General features: G+C 47.0%; 1 protein-coding gene across 4 annotated transcripts in view; it reads left to right on the forward strand.

The window, feature by feature from the left end:
* The first annotated feature begins 493 nt into the window (after nt 1-493).
* Nucleotides 494-20,659, forward strand: part of pxylp1 (2-phosphoxylose phosphatase 1) — a 215,828-nt gene continuing 195,662 nt past the window's right edge. For 2 of the 4 annotated variants that reach the window (XM_038815885.1, XM_038815887.1), the window contains exon 1: nt 494-630. The gene's annotated coding sequence lies outside the window, so the exon portion shown is untranslated. Of the gene's footprint in view, nt 631-750; nt 901-20,659 lie in introns of those variants that run through there. The other 2 variants (XM_038815886.1, XM_038815888.1) reach the window with 1 other exon arrangement.

Here is a 20,659-nt window from a genome sequence, read left to right on the forward strand (position 1 = left end):
GAAGTCAAAAGGCACTCTTCACAGGAATGGCAGCTGGTGATCAGGACACAGACAGCTCAGATGTAACATATAGTATAAGAACTGGAGAGAGAACAAACTTAGTAAATACTTACTAAAAAATGTAATATTCCTTGTGTTTGAATAAAGCTTGTAGTCTTACAGTTGAAGTAGATGCTTTATTTAGGTGCTCCCTGTAGTGCTAACTTAGTTGTGGTGTATTTACATTAACCTCCTGTGTATGTACAGTGATGCATATCACTACACAAATTACTGCGGATGCTGGAATCTGAAACCAAAAACAGAAAATGCTGGGCCATCTCAGCCGGTCTGACAGCATCCGAGGAGAGAGAATGGAGCTAATGTTTCGAGTGTGGGATGACTCCTCCTTCAAAGCTTTGTTTGAGCTGAAGCAGTTTATCCTGGATGTCTGGCTCCAGCTCGGCGTGGCATCATGTCGATTGGGAGCTGTTTCCTTCTCTTTGAACCAGTAGATGGCAGCCGGTTACACGTTTGTGTTTGTTCCGGCATACTTTTCCCCAGGAACTGGGCGAAAGGAAGAGAAACAAATACTTTCTCCGACTCCAGAGTGGGGGAAGCAGGCTGGATAGCTGGCTGGACGGGAGGAGCAAGGTGAGTGAGTGGCTTTGGCGCTACTTTGGGGGAGCTTTCATTGTGTGCCCGCGGGCCAGAGGGTTGCGGCGCTCACTGCCTGTGATAGTTTCACAGTGGGAGGAGGGGTTATTTCTCTCTCTCCTCTCCTTTCCACATTACTGGAAATGCTCCATGAGTGTGGCGGGGAGGGGGAGACGCGAGGTGACAGCCTGACTGCGAGTCACCATCTGTCCAAAGGGGAAAGAGTTGGAGTAACGGTGTCAGCGCCTCACAATCCACACATTGCAGGTAAGGACCGCTTTCTAAGAAAGTGATCACAAAGGACAGGCGACCCCCCCCCCCCCCCCCCCCAACACCGATCTGGCACTGCTGTACTAAAGAGTTGACCCTTCAATCGGGAAATTAAGCTCAAACAAAGGGGTCTGGTTGCGGCAGCGGGGTTGTTACCGGCAACGTGACCGTAAAAAGCCACCCGCAGATTGTTTGGGCTCAGATCAGCTTCTACCCCCCCCCCCCCCCCCCCCCCGCGAGTGTGTGACAATCCCCACCACACGTTACGATGGGTCTGAGGATCACATTACTCTGCATTGGCAACAAAGGATGACGCCTGGGACTCTTCGCAGTGTTGGCTTTGAGAAAAACGCAATATTGCATTCAGCCTTTCTCTTCCTTTTGTTAAAATAATTCACCACATTGGGGGGCGGGGGGTTAGCTGAATGCTGTTGGCATCTATTCACTATCGTTATTTCTGTATTTTACTCCAAATTATGTTGCACAGAATCAGATTATCATGGGTCACGGTAATTTATTGATTTACATTCCGGATTTGCATTGTCTGTCATGATGCTTTTTTCTGTGACTTGAAATTTACAGAAAGCTTTGAGTTTAATTCCCTGAATTGACTGTCAGGTGGCTTTTACAATGCATTTGGCCTGGATTTACTTGTGATTTATCTCAATCCCATTGATGTGAATGGCAAACTCAAGTTTCTATGCCTGACAGCAAAAGGCATTTAGAGTGTGTGGAGTGCTAGAACAATGTCACATCTCACCATTACTTAGACACACACTCAAATATCCTTAAAGGCAGAAAATGCTGGGAACACTGGGGTCAGTCAACATGTCCTGGAAATCTACATTGCTTTGGCCGTAGGGTTTGAGAAGTAAACAGAAAAAGGATTGAGAAGCAGGGCAAGTTAAGAGTGGGTGAATTTATACCTCTAGCCACAAGCCAGGGTGACCTGCAGGTTGCCTCAGTGCATGTCTCTGAGTGGGATCAGCTCTAGGAATTGCAGTGTGTCAAAACACCTCTGCCATGTTGGCAGCTGATGTAAGTGTATGATGCAACAAATGCTCTAACTGGCTGAAAACTTTTACATTGCAATTTTCAGAAATTGAAAGCGAGATAAACAATGTGCTCTTTTTTTAAATGAAGGAAGTATATTCAAGTGTATTTAATGAAAGAAAGGACAAAAGTAGCATTTTTGACAACCCCTGGATATCTTTAAAGCAAACATAAGACTTTTGAAGGATTGGTGTAAGGTAGGAAATGTAGCAATTAAATTCAAACAGCAACACGATCATGTTTTTTTTGCTATGTTGGTTGAGAGTTAATTATTAGCTGGGTCACTCTAAGAACACACCTTGATCTTGTTCAAATAGTTCTGTGGGAAAATTTGTATCAAATGTCAGATGTGACGTCTGTTTAAAGACATCCAAAATAAGGCCACGTCTCACAGTTCCACATTCCCTCAGTATTGCACTGGAGTGGTGACAGTTCCACATTCCCTCAGTATTGCACTGGAGTGGTGACAGTTCCACATTCCCTCAGTATTGCACTGGAATGATGACAGTTCCACATTCCCTCAGTATTGCACTGGTGTGGTAACCTGGAATGAAAGATATGTTTACATAAATATTTCCATTGTAAACATCAGCAGAGATTGCAGCAACACCACCTTGTCGTTATATAGTGCCTTTAATGAAATAAATTTCCCAAGGTATTTTACAGGGTGTAAACGGACAGATATTGACACTAAATGTTTAAAAATAGACACTGGAAGGGAAGACTAAAAGCTTATTCACGGAAGTAAGTTTTAAGTAGGGCCTTGATAACTGAAAGTTCTGCTGCTTGTGGGCAGCATAGTAGCACAGTGGGTTAGCACAATTGCTTCACAGCTTCAGGATCCCAGGTTCGATTCACAGCTTGGGTCACTGTCTATGCAAAGTCTGCACGGTCTCCTCGTGTCTGCTTGGGTTTCCTCCGCCTGCTCCGGTTTCCTCCCACAGTCCAAAGATGTGCTGGTTAGATGGATTGGCCATGATAAATTGCCCTTAGTATTCAAAAAGGTTAGATAGATTCATAGAATTTACAGTGCAGAAGGAGGCCATTCGGCCCATCGAGTCTGCATCGGCTCTTGGAAAGAGCACCCTACCCAAGGTCAACACCTCCACCCCATCCCCATAACCCAGTAACTCCACCCAACACTAAGGGCAATTTTGGACACTAAGGGCAATTTATCATGGCCAATCCACCTAACCTGCACATCTTTGGACTGTGGGAGGAAACCGGAGCACCCGGAGGAAACCCACGCACACACGGGGAGAATGTGCAGACTCCGCACAGACAGTGACCCAAGCCTGGGACACTGGAGCTGTGAAGCAATTGTGCTATCCACTATGCTACCGTGCTGCCCACTGGTTACTGGGTTCGGGGGTTATGGGGATAGGGTGGATTCATGGGCTTGAATGGGGTGCTCTTTCCAAGGGCCGGTGCAGACGCGATGGGCTGAATAGCCTCTTTCTGCACTGCAGATTCAATCAAGCGGCTGCTTTTTGAGGAAGGCGGAGTTCTTGCAGGTTTATAGAATGGAAGAAGATACAGAGATGGCGGGTCAAGGCCACGGTGGTGTTTCGAAAGTAAGAATGAGAAGTTTAAATGTGAGGCGTGGGTGGATTGGGAACGAATGAGAGTCAGAAAACACATGGATGATGAGGTTGGATATGGGTTAGGATACTCAAAAAATGATGCATGACAGGCAAAGATATTCCAATTCAAATATGGGCGGGATTCTCCGGTGCCCGGGGGCTTCCCGATGGTGTGGGGCTGCCCCACAATTGGAAACCCCATTGACCAGCTGGCGTAATGGAGAATCCCGCCGGTGGGTTGAGGCTGAAAAGTGGCCTGGCGGGCAGATAATCCAGCCCTATGTTTCTGTGAGTTTACACGTTCTTTATTTGTAAACCAAGAAGCCACTGTTTTATTCCAGGGCTCTAAACTGGTTACCCGTATGTACACTGGATTTATGCACGGATAGGATTCTATAATGTGGATTCTGTATTTTGAGTGCATATGGGTGGATTCTTTGGAGCTGCCTTGCTTATAGTGGTTGACAATTCAAAATAGCTGTACTCTTTAAAATAATTTGAAATTTCAATTCTCGCAAGAGACTGGTGGTGACCATTGAGATTCACAGAATCTGTAAAGTACAGTAGAGAGATATGGATTTGAAGCCAAATTAAACAATGAGCGGGAAGTCATAAGCCAGTGTTAACTGAGCTGGGAAGATTAGAACGCTACACATTTTTGATCTTTGATTTATTTTAATTAGAGAATTTAGCGGAGTAATCGGCTTTCTTTTAGGATTGCTCAGACAGCAGTGAGTCATGCACACACATTCCGCAATGTTTAAAAAAACAAAGCAATGTAGTCAAGTGCCCTAACGCTATTTCAGCCGCATTAGCAGAGCCGACTTGTTTAAACCGATGAGCAGACCAGGTAACTTTTGGAAGAACTTCCCAGTTGGTCAAGACAACAGGTCACTGAGCCTCGGATTTGAGGAGATCCTCGTCTCGATTCTTTCTTTGTGTTATGTTAGCTGATCTTAATGTGGGTAGGAATAGAGTTGCTAAAATTGATGTCTGCACCTCTGAGATAGAAAGGAGACAATTAACTAGAGTTGTTTTTTTCTGATTGCTATCCAATCCTTGCTGAAAAGAAAGAACATGCAAACATAATCAGGCTGAGCTGCAGTTTTGTGAAAGGCCTTTTATCTGGATCTGTATGCAGTTAAGATCATCCCTCTGGCAACTTGCATTTCCACCTGTATTTGTGTCATCTGCATACTTTAAAAAAATAAATTTAGAGTACCCAATTAATTTTTTCCAATTAAGGGGCAATATAGCATGGCCAATCTACCTACCATGCACATCTTTGGGTTATGGGGGCGAAACCCACGCAAACACGGGGCGAATGTGCAAACTCCACACGGACAGTGACCCAGAGCTGGGATTGAACCTGGGACCTCGGCGTCAAGAGGCAGCAGGGCTAACCCACTGCGCCACCGTGGCGCCCTGTCATCTGCAAACTTGGCTATAGTACATTCATTTCCTTCCTCCAAGTCATTAATATTTATTTGTAAACAGATGCGGTCCTCTTGGAATTCCACTGGTTCCAGATTGCCAAACTGAAAAAGAACCCCTTATTCCTACTTGTTGTTTCCTGTCCATTGGCCAACTCTCTGTCCATGCCAATATACTATCTCCAACACCACTTAACATATGACTTAACATTTTGTGAGGTCCCTTGTTGAATGCCTTCTGGAAGTCCAAGTACAACACATCTACTGGTTCCCCTCTATCCATTTTGCTTGAGACTGCCTCGAAAAATTCTAATAAATTTGTCAGGCACGATTTCCCTTTCATCAAGCCATGCTGACTCTGCCTTATTAGATTATGATTTTCCAAATGTGCTGCTATTACTTCCTTAATAATTGATTGCAACATTTTCCGTACAATTGATGTTGGGCTAAGTTGGGCTAATCAGTCTATAGTTACCTGCTTTTTGCCTCCCTTTTTTGAATAGGGGTGTAATATTTGCAGTTTTCCAATCCTCCTGTACTTCTCCAGAATCCAAGGATTTCTGGAAAATTACAACCAATGCACCCACTACCTTTGTAGCTGCTTCTTTTAGGATCTCAGGATGCAGGCCATCTGGATGAGGGGATTTATCTGCTTTAGCCCCATTTGTTTGTCTGATACTACTTCTCTAGTGATGGTGATGATATTTAATTGTTCCCCCATACCAACCTCAGTTTTAAAATTAACAATTGATGCAGCATCAATTGCCATTTTTAAAATAAAGTTCCAAACTTTGCATAAAGAAGTGTTTCCTAATTTCACTCCTGAATGGTTCAGCTTTAATTATTTTAACCACACCCGCTAGTCCCAGACTTATCAACAAGAGGAAATAGATTTTCCGAATCTACCTGTAATAACCCTCACGAGACACATGGGGACACCTCCATTGATCTCCCTGAGGGACTCGTGGAATATCAGCTCCCCTGCGAGTGGGCGGAGGCCCGCCCAGTTGAGGCTCATAACTTCATCTTTTAAAAGCCGGCCCATACTGGGACCAGCATGATTGGCAGTCTTGGTTGTAACCTTTGAAATGTAAGTAGCGTTGCGATCTTCATTTTATGTTGTTTTATTAAATTCTGTTTAACTTAACTTGGGTCTCCTGAGCTTTTATACTGGTGATGAGGTAAATAACGGCTGTGATTCTGCAAGTCGTGATGGTAATTAAATTCCCCAACATGGGAGCGAGGTCAGCAGGATTTTGAAAATGCTGCTTTTCAACATTCAGCGTAATCAGGAGCCTCACTTACCTCGCGGTCCCAGACTCAAGAACCGTTAGCATGCTCGTGGAACTAGTCGCAAATCATTATGACCCTAAGTCATCGGTAATAATGCAGAGGTATCGGGTCAGTAAGTCTGGAAGAACCCCATGGGAATCGGTTATAGAATTTATCACACTTCGTAAGTTAGCTGAACTTTGTGACTTTGGCCCATCCCTTCCTGAGAAGTTAAGAGGTAATTTGGTGTGTGGCATTAACAGTATGATGCTAATCTTTATTGTCACAAATAGGCTTACATTAACACTGCAATGAAGTTACTGTGAAAAACCCCCGTTTGCCACATTTCGGCGCCTGTTTGGGTACACGGAAGGAGAATTCAGAATGTCCAAATTACCTAACAAGCACGTCTTTCAGGACTTGTGGGAGGAAACGCAGACACAAGGAGAACATGCAGACTCCACACAGACAGTGTCCCAAGACAGGAATCGAACCTGAGACCCTGGAGCTGTGAAGCAACAGTGCTATCCACTGTGCTACTGTGCTGCCTGTGGCGACTCAAAGGAAGCTGTTAGCGGAGCCAACCTTGGACCTGAAAAGGGTCATAGAGCTGCCAGTCTCCCACGAGAATGTGGAAAAGGGGGTCAAGGATTCCATGGATTACAGCATACGCAGCATTGTGGAAACATAGAAACAGAAAATAGAAGCAGGAGGAGGCTAGATATGGGCAGGAATCCCCAGTGCTCTCGGAAGAATGTTGCAATCAGAGACAGGCTTTTGACAGAGGCCCATCAGTGTTCTCCATGGAAAAGGTGCTCCTCGATATGATACACGCCTCCCGATCCAGCCCCACAGTTATCCGAAGCACAGCTATGACTGAAACAACGAAGGAGACCCCTCTAAAATCTGTTGCAGGGGAACTTTTGGGCAGGTGGGGGATGGAATAACCCTCACGAGACCCACGGGGACACCTCAATTAAACTCCGTGTGGAACTCGTGGAATAAGAGCTCCCCCAGTAATGGCCGGAGGCCTGCCCAACTGGGGCTCATAAATTCGCCTTTTAAAAGCCGGTCCAATCTGGGTCCAGTGTCTTCGGTACCGTTGAGCTGTAAGCCATATTGCGGCCTTTACTTCATGTTGATTTATTGAATGCTGTTTAACTTATCTCCTCGGGCCCCCTGATCTTTTATTCTACCCTATCTCTGCCCCATGATATCTCAAAAACCTCTATCAAATCACCCTAGCACAGGGTTAAATCGCTGGCTTTGAAAGCAGACCAAGGCAGGCCAGCAGCATGGTTCAATTCCCGTACCAGCCTCCCCGAACAGACGCCAGAATGTGGCGACTAGGGGCTTTTCACAGTAACTTCATTTGAAGCCTAATTGTGACAATAAGCGATTTTCATTTCATTTTCCTTTAAATTTCAGGAAATTCAACCCTGGTTTATTTTTTCTATCCTTGTGGCTTCAGGTCCAGGTATCTTTCTAATAAATTTATGCAGTCCTTCCTAGGGTGTAGTGCCCAGAATTGCACACAGCACTCCAGGTGTGGTCTAACCAATATTAGCTCACTTTGGCTAGACAGCTGGTTCATGATGCAGAGCAAGGGCAGCAGTATAGGTCCAATTCCCGTACCGGCTGAGGTTGTTCATGAAGGCCCTGCCTTCTTAACCTTGCCCCTTGCCTGAGGTGTAGTGATCCTCAGGTTAAATCACCACCAGTCAGCTCTTCCCCTCAAAGAGAAAAGCAGCCTATAGTCATCTGGGACTGTGGCAACTTTACTTTTAACCAATGCTTTCTATAACTGCAGCATGACCTCAACACACTTGCATTTTCTTCCTCTAGATATAAAGGCATTCGTTTTTCCTGGTCATTTTGGGAACTTCTAAGACCAGTATGTCCAGGAATATGGAAACTTGTGAGAAAGTTTAAAAGATATTAATTTCACTATTTACAGATAACTCCAGCTAGTCAGAAGGCACTAGGGTAAATATAAGGTTCTGACCGTCCACCTCCCCGTCACTCTTATTTTTTTTTAATAAATTTAGATTACCCAATTATTTTTTCCAATTAAGGGGCAATTTAGCGTGGCCAATACACCTACTCTGCACATTTTTGGGTTGTGGGGGCGAAACCCACGCAGACATGGGGAGAATGTGCAAACTCCACACGGACAGTGACCCAGAGCCGGGATTGAACCTGGGACCTCAGCGCCGTGAGGCGGTTGTGCTAACCACTAGGCCACCATGCTGCCCCCGTCACTCTTATTACATAGAATTCCAATGTGTCAGACCGTTCCCTATTAACTCTGATAATATGGAAATCCAAAATATGAGTGCACTTCTTATTCATTTCCATAATATAAATCATGGGATTTTTATGTAAAATAAAGGAGATTGAATTCCATTGCTGGATATATTTGAGTATTAAAATATCTGACAAGAACATGATTTTGTCGGCAGTTTGCACAAAAGATGTATGTATCATGATACACCAATTGTCAAGTCTTCCGAAGAAGTGTTACGCTGATCTATCCAATTCTAACAACTAAGATTATTCAAAATCTGTTTTTTCCTATCTTTAGAAACACCTGGTCCATGACTGAAAATAAATAATTACTTCTTTATAGCACCTTATATAGCATAACCTCGGAGAATTGATTTGCAGCCAGTTAATTACCTTTGAAGCTACCTTATGTTTTGTAGCAATGGCGGTCATCAGTTTGCAGACTGCAAGGTCCCAGAAACAGCAGCATGGTGAATGACGAGGTGATCTGTTTTGGGGGTTGTTGATTAAGGGGTAGATGATGGGGAGGATAGTAGGAAAACTCCCTTTCTCTTTGAGCAATGTCACAGGATCTAATTTCCACATGAGCAGTTTAATAATTGATCAGTTGACCTCACAGAAGCAGATGTTTAACTATACTGATTTACTACTGATCATTCGCTCCCAGGGACTGTGGGCTGACAACGCTGTAGTCCAATACTGAAATCCTTATTGTGGTAAGCTACCTGTAGATGCCCACTGTGTGCAGCTTGCCGGCTTCATGTAAGTGAGGCCTGAGGCCCAGTATTGGATCAACCTTGTGGGCCCGACCATACCAGCATAGGGATTGCTCCTTGCAACAATTTGTAAAGTCTGGTCCACAGTTTCATACATGAAGAAATGATAATACTAAAATTATCTTTATTAGTGTCACAAGTAGGCTTACATTAACACTGCAATGAAGTTACTGTAATGATCAAATACAGCAAGAGAAATTTCAAACTCCAAAGAATATGTGTCATAATTATGCAGTTACAAGTGATTTTCATCAAAAACGTGGATGTGAATTGTTTATAAATAGGTTTCATTACTAAAATTACACAGAAGCTTGAAGTTAGGAGGGCTGGATTTGATGCGTCGCTTTATAGATTTTAATCAAAGTATTTCGATGACTTATAAAGCAATTATATGAGATGCAACAATTTTGGTACATTTTCAAAGTAACTGTACAATTTCCTGGACATTATACTTTAGGATATATGCTTTAGACAAGTGAGATGTTTTCAGAAAGTAGTGCTCAGTAAATAGAGATATTGTATACGAAATTTGAATACAGGTGAGAAATGACGATGAACAATATCAGCAATGCTTTCAATTTACTATCAGTTTAACACAATTTGAATTCTAAGTATTCTTCAAATAAAAAAAAGCCTTCTAGTGACGTGTAAGCTAAGTCATAGTATTGCTGTTAGTCAGAAATATACCAGGAGATATAGGGCGCGATTTAATAGAAAGGTTTCTAAGTGCGGTAGCGAGCGGGAACTGCTGCGAGTTTCCCGACACTCGGCCCGGTGTGGCCGTCATGGATATTAAACATTAATTGGTCCACATAACGAGGCCCAACCGGCTTCACGCTGCAAATGATGGTCCCGCTGGCAGATTTTCTGGGAACACACCCACCACCCTCCCGCCAACAAGGGTGAGCAGCACTTAAACCGATCTTGAGCAAACCCCACACAGCGCGCAGCTATGCCACCGAGGAGACCAGCACCACGATTCAGGGATGCCAACCTGGCCAGATTGTTGGACACGGCCGAGTGCAGATGGGATGCGCTGTTCCCCTGAGGGGCTTGGAGGGTCAGCCATATGGCAAAGTGTTGCCTGGAAGTAAGTGGCAGCGGCCGTCAACTCTGGGAGCATCACCAGGAGGACCGGCAACCAGCGCAGCAAGAAGACTTTGGACCTCCACCGGGCCCCCTAGCATCGGCCCCATCCACCAACCCCGCTGCCTCGATGATCATGCGCCTAGCACTGCCTCTGCCCAGCACTATACTGTACTCAGGCCCACCGATGTCTAGCAGTGCTGCCCACATCTCCCCCAATCCCCGCAAGTGATGAACGATGCATCTGGTTCACGAAGCCCTCTGTGTTATGCAGCAGGTTGCCCCACAACAGATGGGAGAGGGACCAGACAGGTGGCGGGGTGCCGGACATCAGAGTCCTTACCTGCTATGAGGAATGGGACCTGGAGATCGCGGGAGTGGCCGAGGACAGATCGGTCACTGATACAGAGATTGGCGTAGAGCGCAGAGATGAGGATCCACTGCCTGCCACCGAAATGATCTGTCACATAAGAACATAAGAACATAAGAACTAGGAGCAGGAGTAGGCCATCTGGCCCCTCGAGCCTGCTCCGCCATTCAATTAGACCATGGCTGATCTTTTGTGGACTCAGCTCCACTTTCCGGCCCGAACACCATAACCCTTAATCCCTTTATTCTTCAAAAACTATCTATCTTTACCTTAAAAACATGTAATGAAGGAGCCTCAACTGCTTCACTGGGCAAGGAATTCCATAGATTCACAACCCTTTGGGTGAAGAAGTTCCTCCTAAACTCAGTTCTAAATCTACTTCCCCTTATTTTGAGGCTATGCCCCCTAGTTCTGCTGTCACCCGCCAGTGGAAACAACCTGCCCGCATCTATCCTATCTATTCCCTTCATAATTTTAAATGTTTCTATAAGATCCCCCCTCATCCTTCTAAATTCCAACGAGTACAGTCCCAGTCTACTCAACCTCTCCTCATAATCCAACCACTTCAGCTCTGGGATTAACCTAGTGAATCTCCTCTGCACACCCTCCAGCGCCAGTACGTCCTTTCTCAAGTAAGGAGACCAAAACTGAACACAATACTCCAGGTGTGGCCGCACTAACACCTTATACAATTGCAACATAACCTCCCTAGTCTTAAACTCCATCCCTCTAGCAATGAAGGACAAAATTCCATTTGCCTTCTTAATCACCTGTTGCACTTGTAAACCAACCTTCTGTGACTCATGCACTAGCACACCTAAGTCTCTCTGAACAGCGGCATGCTTTAATATTTTATCGTTTAAATAATAATCCCGTTTGCTGTTATTCCTACCAAAATGGATAACCTCACATTTGTCAACATTGTATTCCATCTGCCAGACCCGAGCCCATTCACTTAACCTATCCAAATCCCTCTGCAGACTTCCAGTATCCTCTGCACTTTTCGCTTTACCACTCATCTTAGTGTCATCTGCAAACTTGGACACATTGCCCTTGGTCCCCAACTCCAAATCATCAATGTAAATTGTGAACAATTGTGGGCCCAACACCCATCCCTGAGGGACACCACTAGCTACTGATTGCCAACCAGAGAAACACCCATTTATCCCAACTCTTTGCTTTCTATTAATTAACCAATCCTCTATCCATGCTACTACTTTACCCTTAATGCCATGCATCTTTATCTTATGCAGCAACCTTTTGTGTGGCACCTTGTCAAAGGCTTTCTGGAAATCCAGATATACCACATCCATCGGCTCCCCGTTATCTACTGCACTGGTAATGTCCTCAAAAAATTCCACTAAATTAGTTAGGCACGACCTGCCTTTTACGAACCCATGCTGCGTCTGCCCAATGGGACAATTTCTATCCAGATGCCTCGCAATTTCTTCCTTGATGATAGATTCCAGCATCTTCCCTATTACCGAAGTTAAACTCACTGGCCTATAATTTCCTGCTTTCTGCCTACCTCCTTTTTTAAACAGTGGCGTTACGTTTGCTAATTTCCAATCCACCGGGACCACCCCAGAGTCTAGTGAATTTCGGTAAATTATCACTAGTGCATCTGCAATTTCCCTAGCCATCTCTTTTAGCACTCTGGGATGCATTCCATCAGGGCCAGGAGACTTGTCTACCTTTAGCCCCATTAGCTTGCCCATCACTCCCTCCTTAGTGATAACAATCCTCTCAAGGTCCTCACCTGTCATAGCCTCATTTCTATCAGTCGCTGGCATGTTATTTGTGTCTTCCACTGTGAAGACCGACCCAAAAAACCTGTTCAGTTCCTCAGCCATTTCCTCATTTCCCATTATTAAAACTCCCTTCTCATCCTCTAAAGGACCAATATTTACCTTAGCCACTCTTTTTTGTCTTATATATTTGTAAAAACTCTTATATATTTGTAAAAACCCCATGCGAGACAGCAGTTTGAGGTCTGCTGGATCCCAGCAGCCAGCTGGGCCCAGTCAGGTGTTCACACGTTAGTTGTTAATGCCACACAGAATGATGACCACATAGCTATTATCCCGCAGGACCCCTCTCCCAAGAGAACACCTCAGAGCTCTGAGGAGCCCACTATATTCGCGGCAGAGGTGACATACCCAACCTCCACCAACGCAGAGACACACACTTCGGTGGGCGACAGTACGGGTCAGGCTTCTGGAGCACATTCTGGTGAGCACCACACAGTTTCTGATGCTCATTAGTTGGAGACAGAAAAGCCCATGCGAGACAGCAGTTTGAGGTCTGCTGGATCCCAGCAGCCAGCTGGGCCCAGTCAGGTGTTCAGCCTCTGGACCAGGTTTACCTAGAGCAGTCGAGGGGGTGCGGCCGTGATATTCAGACGGGGATGTCAGCGACCCTCCAGCAGGTCTATAGTCGCTTGGAAGAGTCCCAGAGGCTATGGGCACAAGAGATGGTGTCAGGAATGCATGGCGCCAAGGCCAATACTGCTGGGATGGTGACTGCAGTGGAGAGCCAAGTGCATGACGTCGGCAGCATGAGTAGTGGCATCCAAGGCATGGCTCAGTCAGTGACAGCCATGGCTGAGAGCCTCGGTAGCACATCCCGTTCACTGGGGGACATGTTCTGGTCACAGGTAGGCCTTTCTGAGGCGCTGCCTGTTCCAGTCACTGAGGAACATTGCCGAGGGCGTCGACATCATAGCGCAGACACTGGGGAGCTGCCAGTGCTGGCCGAGCCAGATGATGTGGGGCAGCCAGGGCTCAGTCCAGCTGCCCCTTGGGAGAGGTGCCCCCCAGGGCAATATCGGCACCAACCAGGATCAGGGGCGCTGAGAAATAACCCAGAACCACCCTACAGGAATGGCGACTAGGGATGCAGCGGTAGAGCATGGAAGGTTAATCAGGTCGAGAATCACTGTGAGGGCACTGGTGGGGGGGGGGGGGGGGGGGGGGTGGGGGGTGGGGAGGGTGGGGGCTATGGGTGTAGGGGGATGGGGCGAAGGGTCAGAAGGGGTGGGGAAGGAAGGGGAAGCACAATCAGTGGCTAGGGGCAGTTGGGCATACACATGCACAGCATTAAAACAATGTTGCACCTGAGAAATATGTCGCCTCTGGCACTTTTTTCCGCAATGCGGCTTAACCTTCAATCCCCTGCCCCAGCTCCCCCGGACATGGTGGCCCTGGATTCTCCTCTCCTTGGCACACCACATGCAGGTGATGGGTGCAAACGAGCACTCAGCAGACAGGTGAGAGCCAGACAATGGCATAAATTGAGGTGCTCATCTCTCAGTGGGTTATCATCATTCCCCAGCCTTCGACAATGACCCACTGTTAGTGCTGTCACAGTCCCATCAACCTGGATGGTGTTACACAGTCCCTGGGAGGATGGAACAGGGTGGTTAGGTGAGGGAGGGGGGGCAGTGGGTAGCGGGAGGAGAGGGGGTGAGATGACGGACAAAGCCACGTCCTATGTAAAGTGGACAAGGCTAAGGGCCTCACTGGCCCTCCGGGCTTAGCAGACCCAAACCCCTACCCAAACTCTGTCAACATATCTCCTGCTTCACCAGAGGTGCAAACACCCTGGACCACTGCTGTACAAGCATCAAAGGAGCCTACCGCTCCATTCCCCGACCACATTTTGGCAAATCTGACCACAAGTCGGTATTCCTACTTCTGGCTTACGAACAACGTGCTGAGCCATTCAAGAAAACCGTGCAGTGCTGGTCTGAGGAATCTGAGGACATCCTCCGTGACTGCTTGAAGACTGTGGATTGGGCCATATTCAAGGCCGCGGCAGCTAACCTGGACGTGTACGCAACCACTGTCACAGACTTCATCAGTAAAGTGTGTTGAGGACTGTGTACCGAAGAAGACAATACTGGTATTCCCCAATCGGAAGCCCTCATTTAACCAAAAGGTTCACTCCCTGCTGAAGTTCCGGACGGAGGCGTTCAAGTCTGACGATTCTGACCTATATAAGAAATCCAGGTACGACATACGGAAAGACATCGGGGATGCAAAAAGACAATACCGCATCAAACTAGAGTCCCAGGCCAACGACACTAACCCACGATGACTACGGCGGGACCTACACAAGATCACAAGCTATAAAGCAATGCCAGCGGAATATCTGTGGCTGGAGCATCCCTAACCAATTATCTGAACATGTTCTATGCCCGCTTAGAGCAGTCAGCCAATGTATCAGTGACACCCGCCCCAACAGCCCTGGACACCCACATCCACTATTACAGCCTCAGAGGTAAGAGCTGCCTTCTTGAAAGTGAATCTGCGGAAAGCGACGGGCCCCGACGGAGTCCCTGGGCGAACACTCTGAGCCTGCGCAGACCAGCTGGCGAGTGTATTCACAGATATCTTCACCACCTCACTCCTTCGCTCTGAGGACCGCACCTCCTTCAAGAAGACCACCATAATATCAGTAACAAAGGAGAACAGGGTAGTCTCAAAACACCTCGACAACAAGGACAGCTATGTAAGACTACTGTTCATATACTACAGCTCCACCTTCAACACCATTATCCCAACAAGACTAATAACCAAACTCTGCAATCTTGGGCTTCACCCCTCCCTGTGCCGCTGGATGCTTGACTTCCTCACCAACAGATCGCAATCTGTCAGGAAAGGCAACAGCCACAATAGTCCCTCCTCCACAATAGTCCTCAACACAAAGCCCCGCAAGGATGTGTGCTTAGTCCTCTACTGTACTGCTTTTACACCCATGACTGTGTGGCAACATTTAACTCCAACTCAGTCTATAAGTTTGCGGATGACACGACTGTGGAGGGCCGTATCTCAAACAATGATGAATCAGACTACAGGAGGGAGATAAATCACTTGGGTGCATGGTGTACCGAAAACAACCTCTCTCTAAATATTGGAAAGACCAAGGAACTGATCATCGACTTCAGGAAGCGCAGCACGACATACACTCCCATCTGCATCAATGGCTCCGAAGTGGAGATGGTTGATAGCTTTAGGTTCCTTGGGGTCACCATCACCAACAGTCTGTCCTGGTCCACTCGTGTTGATGCAACAGTCAAGAAAGCCCAACAACGCCTCTACTTCCTGCGGAAGCTAAAGAGATTTGGCATGTCTGCATTGACTCTCACAAACTTCTACAGATGTGCGATAAGAGAGCATTCTATCCAGCTGCATCACAGCCTGGTATGGCAACTGCTCAGTCCAAGATCGCAAGAAACTGCAGGCTGTGGTGAACTCAGCCCAACGCATCACACAAGCTTGCCACCCCCACATTGATTCTGTATACACCTCTCGCTGCCTCAGGAAGGCAGAGAGCATTATCAGAGATCCCTCCCACTCAGGCATTGCCTTCTTCCAGACCCTTCCATCAGGCAGAAGGTACAGAAGTCTGAAGACTCGCATATCCAGACATAGGAACAGCTTCTTCCCCACAGCTACAAGACTCTTCAACGACACCCCTATTGGACTGATTTGTTCCCTGTAAAAACACTATTCACGATGCTCTATGCCTCTATGCTGCTCTTGCTCATGTATTTGTTTTGTTTGCTTTGTTTGGACCCTTGTTCCACACTGTAACTAATCACTATTTTGTCGATGTACCATTTGTTCCCTGTTGATTACTCTAGCGTCTATTAAGTACGTACTGTGTACGTTCCTCGGCCGCAGAAAAATACTTTTCACTGTACTTCGGTACATGTGACAATAAATCAAATCAAATCAAACTCTCATCACTGCCGACTGTCATCCAGCTGGTCTTGTGGGTCCTCCCCAGGCTCGTCTTCCAGCCTCTACTAATCTGCTGCCTCCTCGTCTTCCTTCTTGGAGGTGACCGCATGGCCCTCCTCCTCCACAACCAGCACGTCACCCCGCTGCTGTGCCAGGCATACAAAAATAGAAAATAGGAGCAGTAGGAGGTCATTTGGCCCTTCGAGCCTGTTCCGCCATTCATTATGACTGTGGCTGATCATCTAATTGAATAGCCTAATCCTGCTTTCACCCAATATCCTTTGCTCCCCTTCACCCTAAGGGCTATATCTAGCTGCTTTTTGAAAACAGACAATGTTTTGGCCTCAACTACTTCCAGTGGTAACATTCCACAGGTTCACCACTGATGCCCCAGTGCACACAAGGTGACATGCGTGCCATCGCGACTAGTGGCTTTTCACAGTAACTTCATTGCAGTGTCAATGTAAGCCCATTTGTGACAATAAAGATTATTATTATTATTGCCTGCTGTACCTGGGGCATCCCGGCAGAGAAACCTGCTGCCTGGGCACCTTGTTGGGCCTGGTCTATGTCAAAGTTTATATGGTTTGCTGCCCGGACAAACAGGGTATTTGTGACTTCACGGATGCACTTGCAGGCTGCAGCTTGTGAGATCATAGTCATAGATGTTTACAGCATGGAAACAGGCCCTTCGGCCCAGCTTGCCCATGCCGCCCAGTTTCTATAACTAAGCTAGTCCCACTTGCCCGCATTTGGCCCATATCCCTCTATACCCACCTTGCCCATGGAACTGTCTAACTATTTTTTAAAGGAAAAAATTGTACCCGCTTATAACTCAGACCATCAAGTCCTGGTAGCATGCTCGGAAATCTCACAACTTCAAAAAGACTTCCCAACTCCTATATTCAATATTCTGACCAATAAAACGTAGCATGCTGAATGCCTTCGTCACCTGCGACTCCACCTTCAAGCAGCTATGAACCTGTACCCCAAGATATCTTTGTTCTGTAACTCTCCCCAACTCCTTACTATTAACTGAGTAGGTCCTACCCTGATTTGATGTACCAAAATGCATCACCTCATATTTATCCAAATTAAACTCCAGCGTGGAGATTCAAGGCTACCGTGACCTTGACAGCCAAGAAAGCGGGTGTTCCTCCTCCACGTGGTGCCAAGTCTGTGAGGACATGGCACAGGTGCCACACCATTCCCTTGTTGAGGCCGTGCCGCTGCCCGTCACCTGTTTGAAAGACCAGCGGCGCCTGTGGACCATGGGCCTTTGCCGGCCTTCCCCTCTGGGTCTCTCCGTGGCCTGATGGCCGGGTCCTCAGGGTGTGGGGCGGCGTCCTGAACATGGGCCGCTGCCTTGCGTCTCTGTTGTCACTGCTGTCGCTGCATTCTCCGGCATCTGGCTGCCTAGCCTGCCAGCAGCTCTGTGAGCACAGTTTCCGCAGGATCCAAGATATGATCCAGCCCCTGTAATATCTGTAAGGAATTGAGACTGAAGTCCAGCAGTGTCTTCCACCCCGGGACACTCTATTCCCTCATCCCCCCCCCCCCCCCATGACCCACTTCCCCCCCGCTCACATCCTGCAGGGCGCCAATCGACATGTCATGTCCACGCACCCCCAGCTACAGCATGGGCCCCTGGTCACCGGATGACAGACACTGTACCCCAGACACCCATTCGTAACATTGCCTGTTCCTCGGCCCCGGGGAGATATTGAGGGAATCCGGTAGTAATAGCTTTGTTGAGAATTTGGAGGCAGTTTCGCCAGCTCTTCGGGTTGGGGGCAGGGTCCAGGGGAAAGCCAATTCGGGGGAACCACAGGTTTGAGCCAGGGAAGTGGGATGGAAATTTTCGGAAATGGGAGAGAAATGAATTAGGACACGATAAGATCTGTTTCTTGGGGGTCGGTTTGCAGGATTGAAGGAGCTGGGAGCGAAGTATGGGCTGGAGCAGGGGAAAATAGTTAGATACTTGCAGGTTTGGGACTTTGCCAGGAAGGAGATACAGAGCTTCCCAGTAGAGCCGGCTTCCACATTGCTGGAGAAGGTGCTGAGGTGCTGGTTTACGGGGCTATTTTTGAAGAGGAGAAGGCCCCACTGGAAGGGATCGAGGCAAAGTGGGAGGAAGGGTTGGAAGGGTATGGAGGAGGAGTTCTGGTGTGAGGCGCTCCGGAGGGTGAACGCCTCCACCTCGTGTGTGAGGTTGGAGCTGATACAGCTGAAGGTGGTGTATAGAGCACACCTTTCAAGGGCGATCATGAGCCGTCTCTTTGAGGGTGTAGAAGATGTGTGTGAACGTTGCGGGGTGAGGGCCCTCGCAAACCGTGTTCATATGTTTTGGTCCTGTCTGTAGCTGGAGGATTACTGGAAGGAGGTTTTTAGGGTAATCTCGAAAATGGTGCTCGTGAAACTGGACCCGGGCCTTTGAGACAATATTCGGGGTGTCAGACCAGCCAGGGTTAGAAAGGAGAGCTGAGGCAGATGTTGTAGGCTTCGCCTCGCTGATCGCCCGAAGGCAGATCCTGTTAGGGTGGAGATCAAGCTCTCCACCCTGTGCCCTGGCGTGGCAGTAGGACCTGCTAGAATTCTTGACGCTTGAAAAGGTCAAATTTGAACTGAGGGGAAGTATGGAGGGGTTCTACAATTCATGGGCATTATTCATTATACCCTTTCGAGAATTGGATTACATCGAACATTAGGGGGGGTGGCTGGGAGGGTTGGGGGAGGGGGGACTGTATGTGTTAATGGTGACTATGGGTGATTCCTGATTCCTTTTTGTCATTTGTTTATGTTAATGTGCGGGCTAATGTTTGGGGGATTGATGGGAGGATGGGATCGTTGTTATTGATATGGGGATTGACATTGCATTCGTTACTGATTATTGTTAATTGTTGGGTGTAAATTGTGAAAAAGGAGGAGAATAAAAATATTTAAAACAAAATATTGCCTGGACCAGGCGCTGGTCCCCACACCCATCCTCTGGCCACGGAAATCACAGAATCATAAAATGCCTACAGTGCAGAAAGAGACCATTTGGCCCATTGAGTCTGCACTGGCCCTTGGAAAGAGAACCCCATGACTCCAACCTAGCCCCATAACCCAGTAACCCCACCTAATCTTTTGGACACTTAGCATGGCCAATCCACCTACCTTGCACATCTTTGGACTGTGGGAGGAAACCAGAGCACCTGGAGGAAACCCACGCAGGCACGGGGAGAAAGTGCAAACTCCACGCAGACTGTCATCCGAGGCCCGTTCTCCCCGTTCCGCATGGGTTTCCTGTGGGTGCTCCGGTTTCCTCAGTTGTGCTGGTTAAGTGAATTGGCCATAATTAATGTGCAGGTAACGGGCTAGGCGGGGTGGGGGGGGGGGGGGGCAGTTCTTAGGTAGAGTGCTCTTTCGGAGAGTCAGTGCAGACCCTATGGGCTGAATGGCCTCCTTCTGCACTGTCGGGATTCGATGAATATCCTAATTGATACTTTTTTATTTTATGTTATTTAAAAAAAAAATTTAGATTACCAAATTATTTTTTCCAATTAAGGGGCAATTTAGCATGGCCAATACACCTACTCTGCACATTTTTTTTTGGGTTGTGGGGGCGAAACCCACGCAGACACGGGGAGAATGTGCAAACTCCACACCGACAGTGACCCAGAGCCGGGATCGAACCTGGGACCTCAGCGCCGTGAGGCGGTTGTGCTAACCACTAGGCCACCGTGCTGCCCTTAATTGATACTTTTAAGCCTTATTTTCAGGTGGTCATTCACAGAAAAGTATTTTGACTATGCTCAGTATGTTGTTCGGTTCTCTTGTCGTTTAACAGTTCCGAGAAACGCGTTTGAGAATGATTGGCTTTGTGTCTGATGTGTTGCAACGGTCTCATACTGAAGCGTGCATTGTCTTGTCTTGCTGCTTTTAGTGGAAAATTATTGAGTAAAGGCTTGCTTGTCCAAACATGTTTTAGAGAATTGGAGGTGTCCAAATCTGACTGTAACACATGAAATATATCAATAGTTTCTATTTGGTTTGAAAAAGTTCTGGTTGTCTTTTAATAGTAACACTTATTAATGATTGTATAGTCTTTCGGATTTTAAACTGAACATCAATTACAAACTACATTTGTGCAACTACGCCCATTTCA

This window comes from Scyliorhinus canicula, chromosome 13 (assembly GCF_902713615.1).
Source record: "Scyliorhinus canicula chromosome 13, sScyCan1.1, whole genome shotgun sequence".
Taxonomy (NCBI): domain Eukaryota; kingdom Metazoa; phylum Chordata; class Chondrichthyes; order Carcharhiniformes; family Scyliorhinidae; genus Scyliorhinus; species Scyliorhinus canicula.